The sequence below is a fragment of the Cottoperca gobio genome, chromosome 13, assembly GCF_900634415.1.
Source record: "Cottoperca gobio chromosome 13, fCotGob3.1, whole genome shotgun sequence".
NCBI classification, from domain to species: Eukaryota; Metazoa; Chordata; class Actinopteri; order Perciformes; family Bovichtidae; genus Cottoperca; species Cottoperca gobio.
Window position 1 is genome coordinate 15584639 of NC_041367.1, and position 18551 is coordinate 15603189.

Consider the following 18551-nt stretch of genomic DNA (forward strand, 5'->3'; position numbering starts at 1 on the left):
CTTCGGTGTTTAAGAGGCAGCTTGGCTTCAGTGTGACAGGCACAGAGGGTGCTACGGGTGTGATTAGTTTAGCGCAGCTCTATAGGACCCAGGGAGGCTGACGCTGCTGCTCCCTGCAGGAGAAGCATGGACAGATCTGTATGCACTGGCTCTCCACCGCTGCACTAACTGCACTATACATAACGGCACAGGATATTCTTTTTTCACCCTGAAGGATAAGCTTTATCAAAGGACACTGCTTTGGTTCCAGTTTCCAGTGCTTTATTGTTTCTAGAAAGACGGATAACCAGCGTCCACTCAAGTCGCTCGATCACTAGTTGTAGGCTGCACATTTTCTACGGTTTTCGTTCTCTACAACGTGCGCAGCGAATAAAAGTTTTACGGACTCGCCAGTATGGATCACTTCTGCTTTTAGGGGACCAAACACGTGCAGCAGTATTCGCATAATTTTGGAGAGGGTAAGTTGCATTTCACTTGTCTCTGTAAAGAATGCTGCAAGTGATGCGACAGGCGCATCGGTTTGGTGAAAACCGGCACGCGTTGCTCTTTCTGCAGGTGTAGGAGGCTAGCTGTGCAGTGTTGTCTGTATGATTCATAAAGGCTGCAGTGGTTCCTCTGTCTAGAAATATAGCTCAAACACGCCAACTTGCATTATGCTATGCGTAAAAGCATGGTGCCTTTACGCAAATCAGGAGTAGACAGACTTCTGTTTTCATAGTATACACTACTTATACAGCAATTCTTATATGTACAGATCAAATGATTTGCCGTAACAAAAAGTCGCTCTTTCCACAGCTGGTGTCGTCTTGTGGGTGGATTTGACAGGTGTGTCTGTTACCTGTCAAAGCAGCCTGTTGACAGACTGACTGACTGACAAGACGCTCGTGCGGCTCTGGCGGAGCTGTCCCCCTCTCTGTGGTGCTGAAAGTTTCCTAACTGGCAAAATGGCTTAATGGCATCACAGAGAAAGCAACGACGCTAATAAGTCACATGCATAAAATATGCGCTTCGTAGTTAGTGGAGACAAATTAGGATTTAAAGGCTAAAGGCTACCATGCAATTTATCCATCAGCCTGCAGGCAGTGGATGATCCACTGTTTGTGCGGGGCGATGCATGTAACTGCGCTGTCTTGCCGCACTGGAAGCATAGTCTCAGCAAGGATTGCACCGGACAGCAAGGGAAGATGGATCAATACAGTTTGAATGAACATAGAAGGAAATCCAAAAGCCGGAGTCCATTGTTAGTGAAAAGCCAGCACGAGGACGTATCTCTCTTAAATTCACAGTAAACAATAACATTTGAGACATTATTATTTATTGTGTGTCTATGAATTCGTTTATGAATTTATGCGATTGTAAAACAAGTGTTTTATTTTTCCTAGGGGTTACTATAGTGTTAGTTATTTTAGGCTTCTATCATATACTTTGCACACAATAGTGAAACATTCTGCATGTCTATGTATTTTTATTTTATCATCCATAACTTTCCCTTTGCCAACCCACGTAAATAAGAAGACTTTTCCATGTGTTGTCAGAGATGAGTCGGGTGTAAAGGGTGCTGTGTGTTGGTCCCTGACACCCTCTGTGAGGAGCCTCCTCACTGTGATTGCTAGCATCACTAATCCGACTCTCTCCACTTCTCTGAGATTTACAACATGGCTGTGAGGATTTCTGTGGACAGGTGGATTGCCATCCACGCGGCTGCTGTGACATCGCTTCATATTTTCTGACTGCAATGTAGACGTGTTATTGTATGTGTCTTACCTGTCTCGGCTTAAGTTTGCCACTGTGGTGCTCTCCAGATTGATTCACCTTTTGCTCTTTCAGTAGCAGTGATGGAAGAGATGGTGGTGGAGGGGGGGACGGGGGTGGTTGGGAGGATTTTTCAATCAATTCTTAGCTTTCGCTTTATATCACAGCCCCAATTTCTACCGATTTTGCAGACAGAACTTTGCTTGTGTAAAATTATTTTTGGCGCTTCACTTCACTTGTTTTTATGTCAAACAATACATTATTATTGACAATAATGCAATTAGATATCCCTAATGCCTTCCTATTCTAAAACTCTTCCTGCTGTATTACCATAATTTGATTAAGTTATCAATTCTTCTTTTGTGTTTGTTTTCCATTTGTTACATTAGGAAGCAAAATGCTTTTGAAGAATTCCATTTTTGCTGATGTGCAGTGTTATCTTCTCCTTTTCACTGGTCTACATCTGGTCTACACGTCAGGATGTTATCATTTTCTTTGTCATGAACACATACTGATTATGACACATCACACTGGATCAAAATGGCACTAATTAAGTCTAAAAACTGAGATCAGATACAAAACAAAAAATGAATGAGAAATTAGCGGGATATTCATGGAGAATAATAGCACACATGAAAATCACTTTATTTGCAGCTTATTCTTGCTTTTGTTTGTGGAATGGGTGACTTTGCCCACTGTGAACAGTCGGTCACACGTCTCTGGTTGCCTGGGTAAATCTCTCTAATCCAGAGAGGCGGACCAGATATGCCTTCATGGCAAATTTGGGGCTTATGGGCAGACTTGGAATTTTGTGTGTGGCAGCCAAAGCAAAACATTAATAGATTTCATCTAACAGGATTAGTGATATTTGGAAATAAGACAGGAGGCAGAAAAATTAAGAAGACATTAATACCCAGTGAGCAAAACCAACAACACTAACTAATGTGTGAATAAAAATGATTATAAGGCACGCATACTTTTCTTTCAAAAATCCCCCAGAGCTGCATTACAGAATTATGATTATTTTTGCAATCACATTTCCTAAAAAGACTAATTCTAATCCTCAGTTATATCATATTGACTGGTAGAGAAGATTGAAATGTATCTAAATAATTGTACACCCCTGCACTCTCTTTCTACAAAAAACATTACTATAGAAACAGAAGAAACACAGTAATGACCCTTTGCTAGGTGAAAATGATGCAGGAAGTAACTATCACTCTCCTTCATCTTCCTTCCACCCTGAAGATGTTTAAATGGCCTGAGGCTGCTGACGATTGATTTCTGTTTTTATTGTTTTTATTTTTCATTCCAACGCCATACCGAATGAAATCACTGTCCTGCAAGGTTGCGTGATTGAAAAGCTCTGGTTCCCTGTCGTCTGTGGCTCATCCCCACAGAGCCCTGAGGCTGCGGGTCCAACAACAGGGAGATCCTGTTCCCTCTGACACACGACCTCACATGCAAAAGGTCGAGCGCTGCTAGCTGTCGACAGGTCTCATCATTCCCTCATGACACGGCCATTATGGTGCCCTCTGGATGGCATGTCAGTCACCCATGGTGGCAAGTCAATTAGTCATGTCTACAGGGAGTTGGGGTATGTTTGCTGCTAGGATTTAGTCATTCATCTGCAGGTGGGGACACACTGGAGGCAGATTACAATTTTTAATTACTTTTTAAATACTTACTGTATGTCATGTGGCAAAGAAGTATAATACTTTTTATTCAACAAAAATGATATCGTTGTGTTTCCATTTTGCAGCATGACAAATGGAAATCACTGATTCAAAGACTTTAGGAAGCACTTCAGCAGAAATAAATCTGCTGTGGGTTAAGAATAACAGACTTCGTCCTCAAGTTCATCAGGGCCAGGAGAAGAGGATGATCACTGTAGAGTAGAGGAGGGTGGGAATTGGGACAGAGGAGATGCTGATCAAAGGCGTGGATTAAGATATCTTCGGTTGCCTCTCAAGGAGATTCAATATTGTGTAAATCAAACACACAATTTGCAGCACCACATGGAGATTAATGCTTTTAAGTACCTGGAAGATTGCTCTACAAAATATCATCATAATATACTCTGTATGCGTGTGCGTGTTCATGCACATATAGCTTGCAAAAAGTATCACTCATTTTCAAGCAGTTATTCAAACGTGCCAGATCTGGTCATGGCATAAATGGATCTTAAACTATGTGCTATCACAGATTTTCAACTGTCAGATATTCCTTGTGCTTGGCCTGTTTGTATGAGTGCGCTGTCACGGAAGAGGAATTTGCTCTGTCCCCAAATCAGTAATGTCATACAGACGTACAGCTCCATAAAGTGTGAAATGGAAGTGACAGAAAATGTGGCTGAGACCGTACTGTGAGATTTGTCTCAGGATAACTGCATGTACTGCTCCACAACTCTCAGTAATATAACCCATATAAAGTAGGATCTTGATCAGCAGCAGTCGGCACCAAGATGCTCAGTCCCACACCTCAATGTAACAAATATATATAAAAAAGGGACCCAATTCTTTGTTGCTTGCCACTTAGCATTAAAGGAAATGTATTGGGAGTAAGCCTTTGTGATAGACTGCTGTCCTATCCAGGGGCTTGTGTTGTACACCTGCTGTAAGCTGCTTCATGCCCCTGCATCGGGCGATAAGCTCCTGGCCTGTGAGCTGCCTCAGCATGAACAAGTCTACGCTGAAAATCTTACAGACAAATGCAAATACTCAAACCATTTTGCAGATGCACAAATGCTTTCATTTGTTCCCTGTCAATCTCAAGATGCTGGCCATCATATAAGAGATTTTCAGTTTTAGATTATGTCAAAGGTCATTTTAAAGTCAAACTGAAGTTAAAAATCTCTCATTCTAAAAAATCATCAAAAAGATGAAATTTCAGTTTTCTGATGTGATAATTACTCATTTAATTGCCGCTGAAATGGTCCTATGTGTCCTGATTCAAGTCACAGAAAAGCATTAGTACTGCTGAGGTCAACAAATATCTTGCTGTGAGTTTTTGACAATTTGGCCATTTGCCATCACTGGACCCATGTAAATGAATTGGCTAGTGCTAGCCAGACAGCCCCTCCTTTCTATTACATGTGTCATACATCATAATGGGTGTGCAGGAGCTGCCGACTCAGCAGGTCTGGGTGTGGGACAATGCTAATGTTAGAAAGCTATGCTATCTGGCTTCCACTCATTGCTATTTTCTCAATGGAAGCTAGTTAGCTTAGTTTTCCAGCTGTGTTCTGTCACGAAATGGAAATAAGACTTCTTGCATTAATGTTCATAGACTATTATACAGAGATATGTTGTCTCCTAGAAAACGAAGGCTTGGAAATGTCAGTCAACGCCACCCAGAAGCCTGAAGCTTAGACGGTTTTATCCTCTTCAGAAAAATGGAAAAAAGGTGCACAACAGCTGCAGTGTTGTCATCGTTTAGATTAGACACAAAAAGTGAGGAGAATTAAAATTAAGAAAGTGAGGTGAATGCCACGTGAGATACGCTGCCAATGGCAGGTTTATAGCCACAGTCTACATCCGGTGAGTCAGACTAATTAAGTGCACAACTTAAAATAACATGATAGATCAAAACCTCCCAATAGAAGCAGTATCTGTCCCATATCTTGACATTTCTTTTCAATACCCCCAATTTACTGTGATCGTAACTCTCAAGTTCAGGTTTTCTTTTATTACCACATGGCTAGGCCGGTGGAATAAGTCTCAGCACAGATGGAGTGGCTGTGAGAGTACACCACATACAACATAAGTGCTGAATTGGACATAAGTGCAAAAAGAAAAACATCCAGAACTCCATCTACAGTTACAATTAGGCCAACTTTGGTGTGTTTAACAGCTGCACGGCTTTGGTGAGAAGGAAGTGAAGCCGCTCTGTCCGGCCTCAAAGTGACCTGTACCTTCTGCCAGAGGGGTGCCTCTGAAAAAGATGAAAAGGATGGTGTGTATATCAGTCTGAGCAGGGCACCCACACTACCCAGCGTTTGGTGGGATGTCTGTGGTCTATTATTTTGTATTTCTTCTTGCTGTAAGGTGCTGCATTATTTAGTAGGTTTTAAAGTCATACAACAGCTTGGATCCCAGTGGGAGTCACTGAGCTACACTTGGGGTATTTTTCATTCCCAAGGTTTTTAAAGTGTCTTTTGATTTAGGACTGTCCTGTACTTGGAGGCAGCCTGAAATGTGGGAATAAGCCAGCAAAGAGCTTGGGGACCACCTTTTCTTTTGAGCAAAGCACTGTCCTCCCATTTTATTCTTGTTATCCCTATCCCTCCTCCTGAAATCACTGATAGCTAACCAATTATTTTGGAATGGAGTCTCTCAATCTCCAGTCTTCACATATGCTCCATGTTACCTGTAACGTACATATTATCGGGAATAATGCACCTATTATGGTGCAACACTATGACACGACTGGATAAGTAATCCATCAAGAACACAAAAAGACACGGTAAGGTCACATATGCAGTGAGTCCTTGTGTGCTTGGATTCACTATGTGGGCTGTTATTTGCATGCTCTTGTTTGTCTCATGCAGTATCTTTAAACATAGTGGCAACGTTTGTGCATGCTCAGCAGAGAATCAATGTTTGATGTCAATACCCAATTCCGAATGGGATGAGGCAGAGTATAAACAGTTGGCTGGTGTGTATTGTCTGTCTGTGTCTCAGATGTCTGTGCTGCTCTAATTTTGTTACAAAGTCAAATGTTCTCTGTGTGTCTGCACATTGATTTGTATAATGTGTTTGTAAAAATCCTCTCGCATTCATCAATGTGAATACTCTGTCAGCAGTGAGAATGCATAAGCATCTACTTTCATGCGTCTATGCAGGTCTTTGAAGTGTTTCCCGTGTGCAGTCTGTGGGATCAGTGGTAACCCACAAAGGAGGCAGGTCATCAGTGAAGGAGCACATCATCTTCTCCCGAAGGCAGTAGATTCCCCCTCTGGAGGCAGCTGAGAACAAAGCATAAATCGTGCAGTGTAATTTGAAGCCAGGTAGATAAAAAGATACATGTTTAAAGCTGTGTTATAGTGAAATGTGCTCTCTCCTAGTCAACTCCAACACAATGGCCATTATGTTTCTTGAGCTGCTGTGTGAAGAGCCTATCTCTCCCCGTGTGTACACATTCTCTGTGCAATAGTTGCTTTGCTTAATGATGAGCTGGCGTGGCCCGGTGGACATCGTTTGTCCCCTTTAATTACGTGGAGGTAGGGATTGTTATTCATGGTAAGGGACAGGGGAATAGCCCTCTGCCGGCCCCCTTCCCTGAGGCCTACTGCTCTTAGCATTGATGTGGGAGGATGTGCAGAAAACAGATGCTACCCCATGATTTCTGATTGTTTGTACTAATGATGACCTCCACTATCTTTCAACTCTTTTTAGTGGTGGTTCAGCCTGATTTGAAGTCTAAATTTATGGATGGAGGAATGGTTTCCATTGCTGCTCATCACCGAGGGACATTCTGAAGCTTGTTTTATACAGCATGACTTTATTTCTTTACTCTGCAATCCTTATGTGGAGTTCAAGGCACTGTTAGTTTTAGAATCAAAGCAGTTGGTTCATGCTATTCACTGCACATTGTGTGTACTTCAGACACAATAGTATTCCAAAACATAGCACTTTTAAAACATTGATTTCCTTCCTGCCAGGCAGCCATTGATCGCCATTCATTTCACTGCTATGTGAAAATTAACTTGCAGAGATCTTCTATGATAGGTAATCAATCACAGTTATCGCCCGCATGGCATTCCTTATTATTAAGTCGAAATGGAAGCACTTTGAAAACTTTCTTTGTTGATGCACTCAAGGATGCTTGGACGTTTCTGATTTGAGAGTTGGCTAACATTGCACTGACAAGCTATACTGTCCTAAAATCACACCCAGGAGACCAACAATGAGCAAATATCCAATTATAGAGCAGACTTATGAGTGTCATTTTGTATTCCAAAAACGTCCTTGGTCACGGCTACATTATCGCACAAAATAAGGTAATTTTGACAAGACCTTCTAGAAACAGCTTATACTGCTAAGGGCAAAGACTTCTTAACAATTGATCTTCTTTACATCAGACATCTCAATGATATCACAGAGACACACAAGGACATGGGTTCTTAGCATGGATATTAGTATTATTGGCGATACTGTGGGTTTCCTTCTCCTCGTCCCATGTGAGTGTCTCTATCCTGCCAGTATTTAAGTGTAGGATGGGATATGTCCCGGAGGCTGGCTCTCATTCCCAGTGGTGTCCATCAGACCGCTGTCCCTCGAAGCTCTGACAGAAGGAGCTATTATTTTCTCATCGCCCTGGTGGCCCGTGTCCCCTGGGAGAGGCCTCCCCACGTGACTGACAGCTCTGTAAACACAGCCAGCCGCGGGGTGACTGAGTGAGAGCTCACTGCAGTGACGCCCTTGTCGCGCCTTTTCTCCCCCCTCCTCCCTAGACTTCTCATCTGTCTGTCTCTCCATCGTGACCTGGTCCACCCTCCGCCTCCCCACATTACCTTCACCTGAAGGGGTCAGAAGTCACCTATGTTAAAGTAAGGTTATAGCTAACCTTGCTGCACCCCTGCCAGCAGCTGACCAAGAAACCACAACCACCAACACCCTAATACTTTTGTCATCCATTATATTCAGCCAAACCTCTTTTTCTCCCTGTGATATTTTCAATATTTTTTAGATGCACTCTATTAGCTGCTTTAATGCAGTATCATAACAACACAGCAGAGATTGTGGGGGGATGGCTCGGCTCCTCTGTGTGTGTGTGTGTGAGTGTGTGTGTGTGTGTGTGTGAGTGTGTGTGTCAGTAGGTCTAACTCCTGTGTAACTAAGACAGATGACTGTGTCAAGGTTGTTTCCCCACAGGGCTGGGAGAGTAGTTCTCCTCCCAAGCTTCTCTGCTCCCTCCACTTTGCTGGCTTTCGTTGGGCCACGCTGCTTATTGTAATGACCTAATGTAGATTCAGGATCAGCAGCCAGGGGCATCCATCTACATCAGGGTGCAGGAGACAGGAATACCCTCCGAGTCTGGCTGCTAGTTTGTGTGTCTATGTTTGTCCTGCCTGTACATGTGCTCCTTCAAGTCTGTGTATGTGAGAGGGTGTACAGGAACACATTAAATCTGTAAAACTTGTTGGCTTATTTTTTCTTTCTTTCTTTTTACTTTGTGGAAACCATAAAAAATCATGTGAGAAAATGATCAAGAAATGAGTTGCCATGATGAATAAACTTTTATCTAGGTTTTTTTTTTTTTACGGTAAAACCATTAATGGGAATACATGTTTATGTCCTTAACTTAAGCAAAACATGCTGCTTTAAACAAGATGTTCATGTCTGCTGAAGCCGTAGAATTGTTCCAACTGCAGGTAAACGTATTGTCTATGAACAAACTGAGTACGACTTTGCTATAAAATATCATAATAAATATCATTGCGCTAGCAATCAATCCAACTCAGCGATGGTATGTCTGAACTGAAGGCCAAAATCTAATTGAATGCTTACTAATGTAATCAAATATATTCATTATACAACAGGAGCTTAACACTGACTTTTCATTCAGTGTGTAAATCCCCTTATTATTAGTAACGTGGCGTATCTTTATTAGCGTATCTTTAGTTGCTGGTTGGCTTGAATGATTGAAATTCCTAAGGATGTGTATCTTTTCCATTGTTCGCACATGACGGGAATGCAGCACAACTTTCATCTTTAGAAAGTTTTAAATATTCCCTTTGTCTGTTTAAGTCTTGCTAAGTTGTCAGTGTCAATCAAGCTGATGTCTCTGCCATACTGTATTTTCATTTAACTAAAAGGCATTCCTTTGGGGACAAAGCCCAAGGTGTTATTGAGTTGCTGATCTGCTTACAACACAAACACCTGTTAAATTTGTTTAGGTGTGCCCGTTTTCGCAAAACCTTTGAGCTAATAGCATACTTTTTTACATCATAAATATTTGAGTACTGTAACTCTATTTAGCATCAGTCAGCGCAATGCAAATATGAGCTTTTTCTTTACTCGCTAACTCGCATCATTTTGTCTTTTCCTTAACTTACACCAACTCACTGACATTTCATTCACAGGATCACAGTGTTGTTCAGTCGTTGAGTATTTCTGAATATCTGATTCCATGAGTTGTGTTAGCTTGTATCATATACGTTGCTTTACCTATCAGCTTTTGATTTTGAGCTACTGTATGCCATACTTGTCAACATTGGAATTTCAAAATAAGGGAAGCTTTTTGGCGGACTCCGCCCATACCTTAACAGCTCTCAGCCACCCAGCCCCCACCCATGTAATGTAAATGTAAACACATTTATATACATTCAGGAAATACATTTATGTAAAGTATGTATTACTTGTACATACAAGTTTATAAGATTTATGTATTTTATTTATTAGTTAATATCATCAATTTATTTGATGATGGATGAGTTGTGTGGCTTTTGTTTTCCCCGACGAGTAGCCTACTTCGTTGCGATGGCAGAGTCGGGAAACATGTCCGCTACACTACGACTGAAATCATCGCAGAAGCTGAAGGCTACATTATATTTGGCGCAAAGCATCGACATCTTTCCCTCAGCTTTGGTCACTTGGTCTGCCTCTGAAACAGTTCTTGTCACAAATTAAGTCATTGACAGTGTATGTTTTTGGGCGTGCTTGTGCTTGGACGGTTTTTCTTGCTAGCAAACATCGCTTATTCCGTCGTGTGCGATGCTAACATCTGAATGGCACGCTTTACAAAAAGCATTAGTTTGCCCGACTCTGCTTTTTATTAAATAAAGGAAGGTCTCCTCCCATTTGGCTACGTACTTTTTTGGCAGGTGCAGCTGCGTCTCCATCTATCTCCCGTTCACTTGACTCCATCTCTTTTCGTCTTCTTCTGTGTTATTGTTCCTGTTTTCTTCTTCTGTGTGTTTACTGGCGGATAATATTTTTCAGCTAAAGTTAAACATAATACTGCCACCTGCTCTACCGGAGGCCACTTTGCCACCGTACACTTTTTTTAATTAGACCTATTTTTCTTTTGAAAGGTTAAAAATACGGGATAATTACGGGAAAATATTTAAACGGGAGGACATGATAGAAGGAAAAATACGGGATAATCCCGGGAAAAACAGGAGGGTTGATAGGTATGCTGTATGCTACTTTCCATTTCTAGCAATCTTATAAAACAGCTGAAGATTGGTGACTAAGCCCTAAAGAAGAATATAAACTTGAAATCAAAAAGCTTAATCAACCTTCCCAATAATCTTTTTTCTCCAATGTTTCTGCTTTTAGTCATTCCCCCCGTTTACTTATGTAGGATCATGCTAGACCTCCATGTATGGAAGCATTGTTTGCTTTGAGACGGACAAAATCCTACATGTTGTACCTTTTCTAATGGTCGTTCTAATAATAGAAACACCTGCAGTCCTCTATATCTCTTAAATGTGATAAATGGCTCTCTCTCATCACTCTGTGTTCCGCCGACTTCAGTGATGATATTCTTTAATCTTTCGTGACCCCCAATTACTAAAGCGCACTCTGTAAAGCTTAGATAGAAGAACATCTATAACGAGCATTTGAGCGTTGTCATATTATGAGCATTTAATTTAATTAAAGACTTATGCTGTGACACTCAATGAAGATTCATCACAGTATATTTCAGTTTTTTTTTTAAATATACTCATGTTGCAAAGATGAGGTCATAGCCTTATAAGAATAGTTCGCCATTTTTGGAAAAACAATATGAAGATATTGAACACTCATACATATATCTGTAAAGTAAATGTGATCTTTATGCTGCTTGCTCCAGCTACATATTATACAGATATGAGAATGGTATCAATCTTCTCATCTTAACTCTCAGCAAGAAAGTTAATAAGCATATTTCCCAAAGTGTCAAACTATTCTTTTAGATGTACAAACTGAAAAAGAAACTTTGAAACTTTGGGATTCCACGTTACGTCTGCACCATACTTCTCTCCTGATATCGTACGTATATTATTTGTTTATTAACGGATTCTTTTGATGCCTCTGTCCTCATATGCTCTCAAATTATAAACACAGTAGAGATTTCAGTGAGTGTGCAAGCATGCCCACACTGTTAGGACAGTGTGGGCGTTACCTGCTCACGAGAGGACGAGACTCACGCTAACGAGGGCAACATCAGAAGGCTGTATTCTACGCTCTCACCTGACAAAACATTAACGTGGGTGCTTTTTTTTTCGGATGCACCCCACCCCTCTGCCACTTTATGCTAATGCAGCTTCGTGAAGCATATAAGTGTAAAGTTAATTCTACGAAATGTGAAAGTCCTCTGCGATAAAATAATTATTCAGTTCAGTATTCTCTCTGTTTGCCTGCTACAGTCAAGATAAATACAGTCGGAGGAATCTGTAAAATGCCCTTTTTGTAAGCGTTCTGTAAACAATCACTAAGGCGGAGCTGCGTGCCTGACAAGCTCTGTAATTGCCAATTTGACTTGGCTGGTAGTATCATTTCCTGCAACAAAGACAGGAAGGATTCGAAGATGGAAAGGATCTGTTGGCAAAGGAACATGCGTTCCCAAGTAATAGAAAATAATGCTACCTTAACCACATTCACATGTGAAGGTGCTCGTAGAACAATCTCAGAAAAACACAGAAGAAACAAAGTTTTTGCCCACTTTGACCCTCACTTTTAATTGGCTGAGGGAAAGGGAAGAGTGTGATCTCTGCCTGTCAATGTGTGAATACTCTAATTAACTAGAACCTTCGAGCATTGTAATCTCTGGATTTTAGGGGTATCATAATGTATTAACTTTAATTAAGCTTGTGAGCTATGTGAGCTAATTAGATGAATGTGCTTATTTGTTATCTGGATAATATGAATACATTTTACACAAGCTCAAATCAGTCAGTCTTGCTAATTACAGTGTGCGTGAAAGCTCTAATTGGTGATTGTGTGTCTGCCTGTGCATGATACACTATAGCTGCTGCTCATATCTGTGTGCCCCGGCTTAGGCTAATGTGATGAAATCCTTATGGAGAAATGATGTGCTCTGCTGAAGGCTGACAGTCCCGAGGAGGAGGGCTCACTGTGTCAGAGGCTTGTTGAACCACGTACATTTTCAGGACTACTGCTCCTGTCTGTCAGCACAGAGACAGTACAAACCCACTGTGTTCTCATTATCTACCTAACTTTTTTCCTTCTTTCCTGCTCTGTGGTGATCTTTGCAGCTGTAGCTGTTTATCTCTGTATAGTTTTCATGTCTCATATCCCACATTTGATCCTTGTCTGCTGTTTGCTGGAGCATGAAAGTCGAGCACTATGAGTTGACGTGCCAATGGTTTGAATGTTGCAAGGGGAAGGAAGAACTGTACCACTTTCACAGCTTTGATTAAAACTTCTCCATCTCCTGATGTACACAGTTTCACTTGAATGATATTTTGAGAGCCTGTTTGGCTCAATTAAAATTTGGACCTGAGTGAAAGATAAAAGTAAAATCCCTTCACTTTGACTCCTCACAGGTTTAGGAATACAACATGTTTCATTTATTTATCACAATTAAACTTTTACAAGTTGTTTGGTTTTGCTTATCTCCCAAGAGACAAGTTATTAGATTAAAAACAGAAGGGTCAAATTCAAATCCTTTTTTATGAGTTAAGCTTCAAAAACTCCTGATGCAACTCAAGAGCATCTGTCATTCAACAAGTCCACCAAATGAAGTGAAACATATGTTCATGCCCTCTAGAATGACACACAGAAGAGTTTTTTTTTTTCTGATGCCTCATATTGGTCTCTGTCATGAATAATAAGAAACCCTAACCCTCATGGTGTGGTTTAAAGTGAGGGGATCTATGTCGTCATGGTGTTAAAGGTGTTTTGTTGACCCAACCATCCACCCCAACCTCCTGCCTACTGACTTTGTCGCTGTATACGAACGTCGCCTGATTCCGGTTGTAATGACTACGTGCTTTGCCACCTGAACATAGACAGATGTTGTTTTTGGGCAGTTGCTGAAATGACTGAGAGCTGTGTTTCTTCTAGGCAGGAGAATGTCCTTTCATTAGATCATCCACACTCTAAGTTTGTCAGACAGACTTTCTGTTGAAAATGTTGGTGTCTACAAACCCAAGGCAGATAACCCTGATGACATCATCGGGGTTATTTTCTCAGGCGTGGCAAATATCCAACAGTGTCAGAGAAGAGATTTTACACCTGCTTTCACAGGCTGAATGGTAGTCCTCATGACAAGTACACTGAGCTTGATATGTAACATTAGTGGAGAATATCCTGTTTGGGCTCTACATGGCTGCAGTACAAAGAAAGAGGAGAGCACATACCCGTCCTGAGATATTATGGATCGACTACATTAAAGCATTCGTCAGGATTAAATGGAGCAATATGTTTGATTCAAAATAAGGTAACCTACCCGACCCAGATCTAAACAAGTATTTGATGTGATGTTAAGTTTGCATTTATCAGGGTTGACAAGAAAAAAGCTAGCATTGATTTAGTTTCCATTCACTTTCCATCTATCTTCATTGCCTGGACTTGTCAAAGTGGTATGAAAATTATTCATGTAGTTTTTAATACAGCCATTTTCCCATTCCTCATATATTTTTATAAAATAAATGTATTATTAATTTCATATTCTAATTCCTACTGGAGATATTAAAATTGTCAGGCAAATAAAAAACCTTTTAAAAATGATGTTCACATATGTTTTTGCTAAATAAGATATCGCTGAGTAAAATGTAGGGATGTTGTTTCAATATGGGGCAGATTTAGGGTAAATCCTTGTTTCTGATTCCTGCTATTCCTGCTCTAAGCATGTGATTAATCATGTAATAACTTGAGGACTGATGCTCCTACACTTTGCAAGTAAGTAGGAATAAGTCACTTGAGAAATGTCTCGCTCCGAGGCTGGCTCTTTAGAGCAAGTTTGATACATTTGAAGAAACTGCTTTACAATCTTGTATTATATCAGTGTGTTGTGCTGAACAGAAGAACATTGAATAAAGGATCTTTTATTCTATTTGTACTTGCAGAATTAGCTTTCTTACATCACACTGCTCTGATGACAACCAGTTTAACATTACCTGTAAAGATGAATGATACAATATAACACACTACACGAGCAGTATGTGTCAGATTATAAACGAGCAAGAGAAAGTACTGTGGAAGAAACACGAGGAGGAAAATATGCCTGTGGCCCAATTTGAGACACACGCCTGCAGTCATGTTGTCTCCCGTCTGTTTGTGTGTTTCTATATTCTGTTTATTCAGCTAGAGGCGTTCTCTGACAGCTGTGCCGAAATCAGCCGCACAAAGTTAGAAATAGGCCCCAAAACTGCACAATCACCAGTTTGACACTTCTTACAAAACACAACACTAGGGTACTGCCAGCCGCAATCAAACATTACATTGAATAGATGAAGAAGCTAAACTGCTGTTACTATGATCCGTACACGGACTGTAAATGCAGAGGATGCCCAGACATTATAGTCTGTCACATAAGCCCCTCTGGAAGCCTTAGCTATTTATAGGTTATTACAAAGAGCAGGTTGAAATTCATAAGGGCATATGGGAGGCAGAGAGAGATTGCCAGCCACTGTCACTTACAGTGAATGAAGCCTCTGCTACTCCTGTCCTCCAGAAAGTGCATCTGAAACACCCTATTAACTTTCCCATTGCTGATGTCACTTTTTATTGCCTCATGGTTTCAGCTCTTTCCGAGTTGGCAGGCTGTGCTGCGTTCCAAAGCCGGATAGATGCCTGTGTCAAAGCACAGAAATACAGCAATGATTGAGATATTATTCTGAGGGTTTAATTTGCCAGAGTGCGCTGGTAAAGTGCACCCTTATGGCGATTAATACAAAAAGGCTGCTGCACTGTGCTTGGGGGGAAAATCATTCCGTGTCTAGCTTCTGTTTAGGAAATCTTTCGGATGTGTATTGCAACCAAATGCTAATTTAAACACATAGCCGCATTTGTATGTTAAAGAATTTAGTATTAAAAGTGGGCTATAATATATCTTCATTATCCTTGAAATTAAATCTGAGGTAAGTACAATGATTTGATATGTCACGTTTTTATCAGTTTTATCTATATTTTCAATTACACCCCAAAAGTGTGTTTTAGTGGCAACAGATTTTAGAGGCCAGTAAGTTAAGAAAGAGGTCGATGGAGTATCTACTGTATGTGCAGGAACAAGAGAAGTGGTACCTTGAGAATCAAACATAACACGAGTGTTTGGGTCTAAAGTCTTGGAAAAATACGGAGCTCAGCTTCCTCCTGATGGTGAAGGTGAAACTGATGAATGGGATTGACCAGTTTATAGGAGGAGGTTCATCAATTAGAACTACGCACACAGACATATTGGGTTATGTCAGATAATCTACTTAAGGGTGATTCATTTTAACTATTATTAATGAGGAATTATTGATGACAAGAGGTGTGTGATTGTTCCATGAGGGCTTACACCAACCATCGTGGGACCCGCCGTTGCTCTGCATATGGCGGAGGGTAAAACGCGTGCTGCTTTTGTGCGGGGCACAATAGTGAGTGGCATTTGAAACATGCGCTTGCTGTAGTGTGCAGGGGTAATCAACATTGCATATTCTACCTGCTTACAAAGCAACTTTTATAATTAGAGTTATGATTGCGGCAGGATAATCACAGTGATTCTACAACATATAATGACTGTTGTGCTCTTGGCAGTTGCTACATTGTTGTTCTGACATATGGGACACAAAAGGACACAATAGACAGGCTGACCGCCTTTGTTCCCGCTCAGGCAGACCCAATGACTGCAGACAAATTGTGCTCTAGCCCGTCCAAATGATTTCGACCTGGGGAAAATGGTTCAGACACATGAGAAGGGGACCATAATGTAAAAACCTCAGCGACGTGGAAGCTCATGGTCTGTGCACCTGAGCTCGAACACAGAACCTACAGCTGCCTCGTGCACTCTGACTTCAATAAAACTGTTTCATAGGGAGGCATTTCTCACTGGAAACCAGCCTGTCTGTTGTGCCCTTCATGCTGCTCTTAGTGCAGATCATATGGCTAAGACATTTTACATAAAGCATAACCTCAGGTTGCTCAGATGGAATACAGTTCGATTGGTATTTAATAAATCAATTAATTAAATTGTTTATGGCAATAGCTGACTTTTGCTTAGTTTTTAAAAACATCCCTATGTAGTGTATCAGTGCGTTGTAGGGCTGGATGTTTATATGGTGCACTACTTCAAAAAAATCTAAGAACCATCCATCTGTCTCGGGGAAAAATAGAATTGTCCTTTTAAAGAGATGGCAAAGCATTTATTTAAATAAAGTGAGAGTTGTCAGAGATGGCATCTTGATAGGAGGCACTTAGGCCCGTGGCGTCCATGGCTGTGCAGTCAGTGGGGACAGGTCCATAGTGCAGACTGTGGACTAATCCATCACCGCCAGCAAGGGGGCTGGGGGCCAAGCGCTTGGCTTCTCCCTCCAGGAAATAATCAGCTTTTAATTTATCACAGATCACATTCATGAGAAGACGGATCACTGTGGGGAGGCCGCGTGTGACCGGGCCCATCTCCCCAGTCATGCTTGAGTGCTTTCGGCTCTTCTAATTTATTCTAATTTGGGTTTTTCTCATATCTCCATCATTTTGCCGGTTTGGGATGAAGAGAACCTTTACCCCTGTTAAATTATAGCAATTTTAACATCTTTCCCAGAATATGAAACTTCCATCTAGGCCACACCAAACAGTTTCTGAAATAGTGTCCAGCATTAAATACAATTCTTGTGACTAGCTTGCACTTCATGCAGTAACAATGAACAAAAAGTGGGACAGTGAGGGTCTTTCCCTGTGGAATGCGATTATGTAAGTCAACTGCAGGGCGTCTTAATGGCTTCAGATTTGTTTCTGGTCCCGGTGTGTTGCCACAGTCTGTACCGTGGCCCCCAAAGGAGTGTGGTTGATTAGTAGCATGACTTATAGGAGCACAAGAGATGTGATCTACGCTAAGGGGGAAGGACAGTTCAGCCACATGTCGTCCACTCTCCCCACCGATCACTTTACAGATCCCGGGCAGGTTAATCCTTTTATTGTAATGAAGTGAGGAAGTATAATGTACTGTGAATGTGAGATGCTTAATCCAGTGTTGGCGTTTTTATGAGGAAGGAGTAGCCATGGTGACAGGGAGAACAGAGTGCTTGAGAGGCACGAAACTATCCATCAAAACATGTCGCTGACATTGCACAACACAGCAACACACACTTAAGGAGATTTGCACGTATGTCTACAATTCAAGACGAACTCCACTGCTCACCCACCCACATGTTAATGTGTGACTTTGGACCAGTTTATAGGTTTAAACTTGGCACAGTTATAAAATGAGGGTTAATATTTACACCTGCTAACTGCCAGTTGGAACCATTGTTGCATTAGCAACTGATTTACACATTACTGAGGTCTTTTTGCTAGCCGAGACGTGCCTTAGGATTTAATGGTACAACCCAATCTAGCAAAAGAGTAGTTTAACATTAGCCAGTAATTACTTAGAAGTTAGGAAGAACTATTCATAACATAAACTATTACACATAGCTAGCAGTCTTATGAAAATGCATCTAGCTCCTCAACATAATTGCTTATTTAGTGGATATGTGGCATGAGATGAACAAAGAGCTACAGCCAATGATTCATCAAGTAGAGATGTGATGCCTGTGCCCTCTTTTTTGTTTGACACCCCCCCCCCCTTGCTGTGCATGTGTTTTACAAGATATAAATACAGTATGTAGGGCCATATATTAATGCTGAACTTTAAAACTTTGCTTA

At 41.1% G+C, this 18551-nt stretch overlaps 1 protein-coding gene across 2 annotated transcripts in view; it reads left to right on the forward strand.

Annotated features, from left to right (window-relative positions):
* Positions 1–313: 313 nt before the first annotated feature.
* robo1 (roundabout, axon guidance receptor, homolog 1 (Drosophila)) overlaps positions 314–18551 on the forward strand; it is a 217684-nt gene continuing 199446 nt past the window's right edge. For both annotated transcript variants that reach the window (XM_029446309.1, XM_029446310.1), the window contains exon 1: positions 314–458. The gene's annotated coding sequence lies outside the window, so the exon portion shown is untranslated. The remainder of the gene's footprint in view (positions 459–18551) is intronic.